This window comes from Poecilia latipinna, unplaced genomic scaffold (genome assembly GCF_001443285.1).
Source record: "Poecilia latipinna isolate Pla-1442-1.1 unplaced genomic scaffold, P_latipinna-1.0 Scaffold281, whole genome shotgun sequence".
NCBI lineage: Eukaryota > Metazoa > Chordata > Actinopteri > Cyprinodontiformes > Poeciliidae > Poecilia > Poecilia latipinna.
Genome location: NW_015112897.1, coordinates 217,073 through 227,420, shown reverse-complemented (window position 1 = coordinate 227,420; position 10,348 = coordinate 217,073). Strand labels below are relative to the sequence as shown.

General features: G+C 39.3%; 1 protein-coding gene across 1 annotated transcript in view; it reads left to right on the top strand.

The window, feature by feature from the left end:
* The window catches only part of sema4f (sema domain, immunoglobulin domain (Ig), transmembrane domain (TM) and short cytoplasmic domain, (semaphorin) 4F), a 64,514-nt gene that overhangs the window by 39,614 nt on the left and 14,552 nt on the right, over positions 1 to 10,348 (top strand). The window lies entirely within an intron of this gene.

The following is a 10,348-nucleotide window of genomic DNA, read 5'->3' as shown; positions in this document are numbered from 1 at the left end:
GGGGGGGGTAAATGGGAGGCTGGAAATGGGAATGCGGTGGTGAGGGAGTTGAAGGTGTATTTTGAAAGGATTCATCTGAATCCATCCAAATTTAAACATAAATGCAAACCCGCAATCCAAGAGGAAGAATTGGGATAAATAGAATAAACGGGAATAAGAAAGGAGAAGAGTAGCATCCCATTAAATGATAAAGTGTACCGTCAAGCGCTGGAGCCTTTTACGCTTATTCCTGATTTTCATATCGATTTCAGCTCCTCTCCTCTTGCTCTCAACCCTTTTTTCATGCCTCATAATCCCCCCCATTTCCCCTAAGACCTCACTGATGTTTGCTGCTGCCCCCACTTAAGCAGAGCCTCAAAGGAGATGCCAGGGCTGTGTCTCAGGGTCACTTGGCTTTTTTTGATGTCTTCACCTCTGAGTGGAGAGGAGGAAGGCCACCGTGTCACCAGCCATTCGAGTGAGGGGAACTGTTAACAAAAGGGTTTATGAGCTGCGACTAATGGCTTCCCCACTGCTCAAACATGTTTCTTGCTTACTGTTACATCACAGCTCAAGGATAAAAGCAAACAGGTAGTTCTCATGCTGCAGGAGGCTGTTTTTTACGAGTGTTCACCTGAAATCTGGGTACAAAACTACTTCCAGATCTAGCATCCAGCCCACTCCCAGCCCTTTAGGTGGTCTGCTCAAGAGAAAATAAAATATATAAAAAAAAAAAAATCAGCATGAATAAAGTATTAATTCTCTATTTAACGCTTTATGGCCCAACAAGCAACAAATTGGAGCTGGAAGATGTTAAATTAAATCTAGAAAAGGCAGAAGTCAAACTGCTTACTCCAATTATGGTCTAAAACCTAAAGCAGTAACATCTCAGTTAAAATATTTCAGTTTGACTTCAGGCTCCGGCTTATAATTAAATTTAGTTAGTCGGGTTGGACCAGGCAACGTCTACTGTCTGGATGTTTTAGGCCCGATCCAAACTCTGAGTTGTCCACAGAGTGGATAACTCTTATAACATGAAAATTAAGCTATTATTTATAGCACCAATAACTGAGGGCTCCTTCCTGACAGTGAAATCAAACTGTTAAATATTTCACATGAGCTTCTGTTTTTAGAAAAGCTGAAGTTGCTTCTCCTCTTCCCCTTGAACAGTTTGTGATCTCATGTCGACATAGATTTAATATTTCGCTGCAGAGCTTTTATACCACACCCAGTTTCACTTTTCTGCTCAGTGATGCTGTGGTGTGTTTAGCAAAAGCGCCTCACCCACCCAAAAACAGACGGTTCAACAGGAAATGTTTGGTTTTCTTATTTAGATATTTGTTACTTTGCCCCAGACATTGCAAATGCCACAGGTCTGCAGTTTTATAAGCTATTAAATTTGACATATTGACACTTGCAGACACTCTAACCAGAGAAACAATTTGGTGTGGATTTAATTTATCCAACTGGAAAGTAAACAAACAATGTAACGCCCTGTGGTGCCTAACAGTTTAGTGCATTTGGCATACTAACTAACTAACTAACTGACTGAAATTTTAATGAAATTAGTGGCTGCATTTTGATGTAATCTTTAATGGAAACACAGATATCAGCAATTACAGTATTTAGTCAAACATTTAAAACAATTTGACACCAAATTGGTTTTGACTGAAGGAGTAAAGCATCAGTTATTCCTATTGCTGGTGAAATAGTGAATCATAACGAATGTTAGTTGCAATAGTTATTATAAACAACGTTGATTTATTATTTTGATGTATAAACTTAAAGAAAACTAAAAAGAATAAATGTAACTGCAGTTTTTACTTGTCTGATGCACAGAATATTATTATTATTATTATTATTATTATTATTATTATTATTTTTTGCTTTTCTGTGTTTTATAGAGTAAGAAAAGCATAAAATAACTCATTAGCTGCTTATCTGCCCTGGTAGACTGTCTGTGTTTTTTTGACCAGACACATTTCTAGGTAGCACACCAGCAACAAGTGGGGGAGGGGTAGTCATTTATTGTGTTGTTCATCATTTATTTTAATATATTTCTTGTCATAACAGTTTTGACGTATTGTTCTCACCTTGTTAAAATCAATGATGTTCAAATCCCCCAAACTGTCCGTGTTGTTGGGATTGTTCATTTTTAACTCTTTTCTCCACTGTTTGTTCAGTCAGTATCAATTGAAAATATTAAATGTGGTTACTGTCTGCAGCTTAGTGAAACAAGTCACACTTATTTATGTGACTGGTGTGCTAAAGAAGTGCATTAGAAATGGATACATTTATAGAGAGCAGCATTGTGTTTGTGGGGGTCTGACTGCTGCGTAATATAGTCAGAGGCACACAGTTACCTAAAAAATTAAATAATAAATAGTTCGTATAGTTATCACAATGATGTCACAGTTAACAAAACATTAAGTCTATGTTGCGCGCCCCTTTGAAAAGGGAATGTTGCTGTTTTCTCCGTGCAGCCGGATAAAACTGAGGTCACTCCAGTGCTTTCACTGGTATCCTCCTGAAAAGACTTTTGATTCTGTAACTTTGATGCATGTCAAGTTGTCAGTGGTCCAGACTTTCTAAGTTCGTAAAAATGTCACACAGGGTTTGCGGTTTTGCTTCAGTAACTTTCAAGTGTCTCAGTTTGTGTTAAGGCATGGTCAGAGGAGCCGAGTGGAGAGCAAAGCTCTACATGCTTGTTCTGTTCATCCTGACTTTTACAGAGTCCGTTTCAAATGTTCTGGTTTTTTTTTTTTTACTTGTATTTTTCTGTGTTTTCAGGATCTTTGTTTTTTTTTCACTTTGTCAGTTTTAGAGGACTTTTCCTAACTTGTTGATGCTTTCTTTGAAATTTAACGATAAACTTTTGCAAACCGACTCCAGTTCTAATTTTGACCCCGTCTGCTAACGTCTAAGGCAGGATATACTTGAATAGCTGACATTTGTCATCAGTCAAAGCAGAGACAATGAGCAAGAAACGATAAGTGAGCAAATACTCGACTCGCAAATGAAAGATAAGTAAATGTTTCACACTGTTTAGAGTCTCCTTTTTTTTAACAGAACCTACATTTGTCTTGTAAATGATAGTTAACACTATTGTGCACATAATGAATCATCCATTTGGCATCTCAACTGTGCACAATCACTTTGCTCCTTTGCTGTGTGGTTTAGTCCTGAAATATCAAAAGCAACACAATCTGAAAATGTGCCCCAGATTAAACATTGAAACACTAAGAGAACACGTTTACGAATAAAAGTCGTGCATGATTGTGTTTGACGCTTGTGTAATATAGTACACACCATCAGAAGTGTTAATAAACAGTTTATTACTGCTACTTTCATCATGTTTTAATGTGCATAGCAGCCATGTTGGAGAGTAAGCTCTACATTGATGTGACCGCAAACATTTCTTGTCAGAATTTCAACTCTAGGGGGCGCTCCTCTTGTATTTCTGATTGGTGAACTCAGACGTACAAGTTTAACCATGTCAGCAAACCAGACACCCTGCTAGTAATCCGACAGTTTTGGTCCACTCTGACTGGTGACTAGCTACAAGAAAATCAGACCTCCATCTTTTATTATATGCATTAAAACATAAAACTCCAATTTTTTTTTTAGCCTGGCAAATTCATCAACAAGCTGCATGCTCTTTGATTCTCTGGTTTATAAGCATGGTTAATAAGAACCAGATCACTGCTGTGGAGATAAAGGTTGACCCATAAATGTGGATCATCTTGTGATTGATAACTCTCAACAGTCAGAGCGTCCAGATCGATACCGTATTTACACTAATTCAGCCTCTTTTCTAAAAGCAATGTGTAGACCTTTCCCACAAAATTGTTTTCCCCTAACTATCTTTTGAAGATAGTTAACATTTAAAATGTCTTAATTGAGAGCCAATTGTAAGATAAGTTGTTGCTTATTGGTGTGCAAAACATATCTGATGAAGCTGTTTCAGATTTTCTGTTTGGTTCGAAGCTTTTACCTTCAAGAATCCAGAATCACTTCCTTTTACTGTGAAGGTCTGTTGCATTTAGCTGTGCAAATATGACGAAGAAAAACAACTAGAATTGGTCATAATCAAAATCAACAGATCAGACTTCAAAGAGAAATGGAAAGTATCCAGAAAAGCTCAGTTGATTGATTGATTGGTGCATCAATAAAGATTGAAGCAGCTCTTTTACTTGCTCCTAATGGCATTTAAAAACCGCAACAATGTTTTTGTTCAAAATCATTTCTGTGTTTCTTCTGATCAGGACTTTGGTGATGAACGTTACATTAGACAGTAGAACTGTAGGTGAACAGAGGGAGCAACATCTCAAGCACGGCTTCATAGTTCAAACAATGAAACAATAAAAAATAAATAAAACTTCCTTTTCCACTAACATGACAAATTATCTAATCTATTTTCATTCTCGTTACTTGCTCTTGTCATAGCATGAACATTCTTGAAAATCTTTAGTTCAGCGTATGAATTGATTCTGTTTGTTGTGCAAATTGCCTGGAGAAGCTACATAAATAAACTGGATTTATAAATCACTCTAAAATCAACATTAAGGCTGACTGAAGTTCTCTACAATAAAACTGAAATAGATTAAAAGATCTTTTAATCTCTCTAAAGAAGAGATTAAAAGATCTAAACGACTAAAAGCTTCACTATTCTGGAGTTGAAGAGACAAAGGATTTAGCTTTACCCGCCTAAACTGACATGTTAGAAAAAAAACCCAGAAACGGTTCACAAACCAGCTTGATATCAACGTTTGTGTTTGTTTGTGTTTGTTCTGAAACTGGACATTAAAATTAGCCATAAATTTTAATCATCCCAGTTGAGTAACCTTCAACAGGTGTTTTTGACCGACAGAACAGGACAGGAAAGCCGTTTTCCCTCTTCGGCACACAGAGATGCAACAAAATTAGGGTGAGAAGCAAACATGGAGCAGGTTGGACTGCCAGTCCACCAATAGCCGCTTTTCTACATTAACCTGTGAAGTAGTTTTGCCAAAACGTATCATTGAGAGGAAGCTGCAGCTGCATAATTTAAAATGGCACTGAGTGGCTGTACACACATGTGTCTGTGGGATTGTAGTGATCATGCAGCTGTGTCCTGTCTCTCTGCAGGCGCCAATCCACGTGTGTGTGTGTGTGTGTGTGTGTGTGTGTGTGTGTGTGTGTGTGTGTGTGTGTGTGTGTGTGTGTTCAGAGACTGTGGGGGAAGGAACATGTGCGTCTCCCCCTCCAGCTTTCCTCTCCATCCCGTCAGTTTTGATTGACAGAAGAAGAAGGGAGGTGTATAATTTATCACTTCCCACTTGGTCCCTCGGTGCCCTGCAGCCGCAGGACTGAGGTTGGTCCCTCAGAGCAAAAGTCAGATTATTAAATCCTTAATGGACAACATGCACTCACACACTCTCTCTCTCTCTCTCTCTCTCTCTCTGTTTCTCTCTTCCTCTCTCTCCGTTTCTCTCTTCCTCTCTCTCTCTCTCTCTCTCTCTCTCTCTCTCTCTCACACACACACACACACACACTCGCTATTGGCGTACCTCCCTGGAAGCCTCTCTGTCATGTTTAATGTATAATGAATGAATGATTCATGGCGGGGGAGAGAATTCTGTATTTTAGGAGTACTTACTCATTTATACCGCTATGGCTCGCTTTTTGCCTTAGATTAGATTTTTTTTCTCAACATATTTCAGATAATTACACATTCTACTTTTATATTTGTGCAATAATATTGTCTTATATGAGAAAATATCAAATTTATTTTTATCAAAAAAGCCTATCAGTTGTCTAAATGCGAGTGTAAATGAGATAAAACGCATAAAAGAAATCTGTTAATGCATCACACTCCAATATAAAAGTAACAATTGGACAGATTGAGGCTCGAATCATTATCAGGTAAACTGGACAAGATCAAGATATAATAGTTTCTCCCAAATCCTTAAAAAAAATTAAGGAAAAAAAAAAAAATCTAACTCGCACACTCGTTGTGGGCAAACAAGATGTCATCAATCCAAAGGATCCAAATGGAGACAGAAAGGCGGGGAACCATGAGGCAGATACACTTAAATAATTGAACTGAGACTCCGGAGCCCAAAAAAAAAACCGTGAAACTGTCAGCTTAGCGTAAGCCAGCAGAAAGCGACGGGGTCCAGGAAAACAACAGGAGGATGTGACGAAGAACATCCTCCTGTCAGTGATACCAGGAAGTATCACTGACTGACGGCCGGAGCGCTGCTGATTGCAGATGAGTAACAGGTGCAGGGAGCCTGAAACTGGAAAATAACACATTTCAAAACTCCCCCAACAGAAGGAAAGCAAATCAGAAGTTTATTCAGAAATATAAACTGTGAAGCTTAACATTCTGAAACAGGAATATTATGTTTTCTTTTGCTGCTGATTAACTTGCATAAACACACAAGTGCAAAGATGACAAGTAATTTGTAACGTAGTTTTATTCAAACATATACATACAGGCTCCTGTACTTACAGAAACATAAACCAGGCTTCCATAAGCACAACATTAGACATTGTAATATTTGTCTTAATTGCAAAGTTTCTTTTAAGTATTATTGTACAATCAGTTGTATTTTGTTTGACCGATAGTCAGGGGAAAGATGTGAGCTAGTCCTGCTTTTCACTATAAATATCCAAAACAAAGGGGGTAGGGACAAAAGTAAGTATATATGGGATCGCTTTCGCAATACCAATGGTTGCAACATCACAATCGTCAAGGTCGGCTTGGACGCCACATTTGGTTGGATGTATTTCAGTTGGAGTTGCTGATTCACACTCGGCTTGAATCGTCTCACCGTGTGTATCGTTTCAGTGGCTAAAATGCTAGAGCTAACATAAAATGGTGGTGAATTTTTTTTTAATTCTGTGATATGTAAGTTGGACGCTCTGTTTAGTGGTTTGATGAGAGTCCTAATCCTTAATCCTCTTTATAAATATTTGCATATATAGATTTTAGAGATTATAGCTTATAAACAAAAGCCTACCCAGCTGTTATGTGTCACCTTGGTATTATAATCGTCACTGTGGTGGAGAAAATCTTCTTGCTACAGGACAACAGCGCTAACAACTGCATCAGCTCTTCCTGGTTGGTCTGTTGAGGTTGATCTACTTTTGACCTCAGTTTGTTTAGTGGGAGTAAAAACCACCTTCAGTCAAAGGAGTAAATCAATCTCAAACTTTATTTTATTGCTAGGCTTACACCTGCCCCCGCATGAGGAAGGAAACTCCCACAGACTGGGTGAGGGATTTAATACGCAATGAGGTGCAGCAAGCTAGCAGTGGTGGGAATCACATTAAAGATATAAATTAAAACCTCAATGTTGTTTGCATGTCTGTCAGAGTCCTGCGTTTTGCTAATGCAGAGGCAGATGGTGCAGCTCTAGGAATCATCTCTGCATTGGGTGAACAGCAGGTGGTGCCATCATGTGCAAGTTGCTGCGTGTGTGTGTGTGTGTGTGTGTGTCCTACACAGCAAGTGAAGAGAGTTCACAAGGACACGGCTCCAGATCTTGCCTTTGGCTCGTGTCACTAACACTTATGTCTACTTTGCTACACATGGCTGCCTGCATATGTACGTGTGCGAGTCCTGAAATGAAGAAATACGTTGTTGAAGAAGTCGGCTCAGGGTTGTGAGGTGTGACAATATGGACTCAAGAGTTTTATCGCAATATTTCGTGGTGCTGTTGTGGTAACAATAAAGATTTAAAAACTGTTTTTTTACTTATTTTTTAGGTGATAAATAGCTTTGCAGTGCGGAGACACAATGGCACATCATTCAAACGCCACAAACGGAAATATTGTTGTTGAAAAACACTCATCTGAAACAAGATTCTTCAAGATGCCACTTACTTAGAGAAGTGTGGTTTATATCACTGGACTGCTCACAGTAGCTGCGTTTCATAATGTTTTCGAAATTACTGACATTTATTGATGCGCTCATGGCACAAGAAAATGAATAGAAAAGTAAAAATAACATTTCCAAACACGCTGTCGGTTTTCTTTTTTATTTTTTTTCAAGTATTTAACATCTACAGCTGAAATTGATCATAACAATAAATCCAAATTCTTAGAATTGTTTCACGATAAACAATAAATAGCACGACAAAAGCCCACTCCCACAGAAGACATTTAACAGTTTTCTTTTGTTGCTCAACATCTTTGTCGTCACTTTGACTAATTTCCAGGAAGCGCGGGGCGAATGAGAGCCGCTCTTGTGATTTGACAGCCTGGAGGCCATTAGTGGGAACAGATGGCTTCTTAGTAAATGAGAAATGACATTCATGTGAAATGTTATGGGAAACAGACACGGGCTATCCGGACGGTTGGGGCCTGGACAGAGGCGGGGAGCAGAGAAAGCGTCTGATTGGGTTACTGGCAGATGTCGGTGTGCTGTCGGGCCCTTCTCGTTTTGCAGAAGTGAACGACGCAGCGCAGACAGACGGACGGCCTCTTAAGTGGAAAGCCATGTCGGCGCTGAGTGCCGTTTATCAGGCCGCCCTGACGCGGCGCTTTGAGTCTCATCAGACGTAAGAGAAACGGAGGGCGACTGCGCCGGTGTAGAGCTTCCAGTCGACAGCTGCTACACTGGAGGTCGTGTTGCTCCAAGATGGATTTTCTGTCCATTCTTCCGGGAAATCTAAGTTTTGGGGAATTTAAACTGAACTGGGCTTTTCATAGACAGTTCATACTCTGTTGAACACAGTCCAAATATAGGTGGTTTGCTTTTCTATGTGCTGGACCTGCAAAATAATCCAGGGTGTGTCTCTCCCTCATCTATCGTCTCTGTTTTTCCGTATAATCATTAGAGAAAACACCTGGATGCTGCTCCGGGTGTTTTATTTAAACATTTTTCAGTAGTGGTTGCAGCCCAACCTTCCTCTTGGTCTCGGTCAGTAAATCTTCACATTTCTGACGTTTTTCATTTCAGCGCAGTCCTTGTACCCGACCGTGACAACAGATTTACAGGTACCACTGAGGAAAAATGGGCAAAGTGGACAAATGGAGAGTAAAACGAAAAGTGTCAGGCTTGAAATAATACAAAACTCCTGTTTTTATGAAATATATAAAAAAATTTGACAATGGATCTGTGAGATTCAGTGTCCTTCACTTGATCGTCTGTATAAGCCTAGTTTTCTTCAAATAGCTCTTTTTTGTTGGAAATCATTTTGTTGGAGGTGAAATAACATTTTTCTGTCCTTCAAAATTGTATTTGTGATATTTTTGTATAGAGTCAACTAAAGAAAGTGGGGGAAAATGAGTCTTTGTGGCCAACGGCAGATGCAAATTAAAACTAGTTCTCTGCTAAAGTTGTTGAGACTTATGTCTGGATGTTTGTGGCGTTTGAGATGATGAAAAATATCTTCGTCTAGGAATGATTGAGGTGATTTCATCTTGGAACCACTTCACTGGACGTGGACTAATAAACTAGATTTGCTGCTGCTTTTCTAAATCACGCCCAGCATTTCTAAAGACTCGTGTTATATATGTCGTATACTCTTGCGGATTGCTCTTTTTTTGAGTGTTTGTTTTGTTGCCAGCTGTAAAGTGAGATCTTAAATACGACAAAATAATTTAGATGAATAGTAATCGGGAGAGAGAATTATGTTACAGACATGAGTTTTGGCAGCTGAATGCTGCTAATCATATTTTGGCAGCGTTGGTGGTTAATAGTGGGCTTGCAGCCCATGCTGCTTGTGTTTGCTCTTTGTCTTTTTCTCCTCCATTATGGAAATGTTTAAAGGAAATGCAGCAAGTTGCTTGAATGGAAGGCAGTCACTGTAGTGCAGAGTATAAAAGTGTATATGGTGTTTGCTCTTTTTTTTTATGTTGTGGTTCATTTTATTTTACTTAGCAGATTTCTTCTGCCATACATTGTTGGTGTAACGATGGATTTTAGTGAGCAGATCCGTACACACAGCATAAACACGATGCATCTTTTCCACTGGGGCCTAAAACTGCACACAGCTGTAAGACGTGATGTTGATGAGAGTCATGATACATTAATTAGTAAGTTTTGTTTGTGTCGCTTTACTTCCCACGCCTGAATGATCAGCATCAGTGTCGAATCCTCTGTGATCAGTGGGTACAGTATGTTTGTGTTTTAGCAGGTTGTGTGTGCAAACTGGTCTCTCGAGTTCCCTTCTTTGGACATAATGCTGTTCTGCGTGCATGCGTGTGCGTGTGTGTGTGTGTGCGTGTGTGTCTCTTGTGTCCGTAATTATGTCCGGCCTTTTTCATTAAACGTCAGCTTGAAAAGAAAAGCTGTGAAATCTGTCAGATTTCCCCTCATTTAAACACACAGGTGCAGCTAAAGTCTTCCACCAAAGACACTGAATAAACAGCTGTG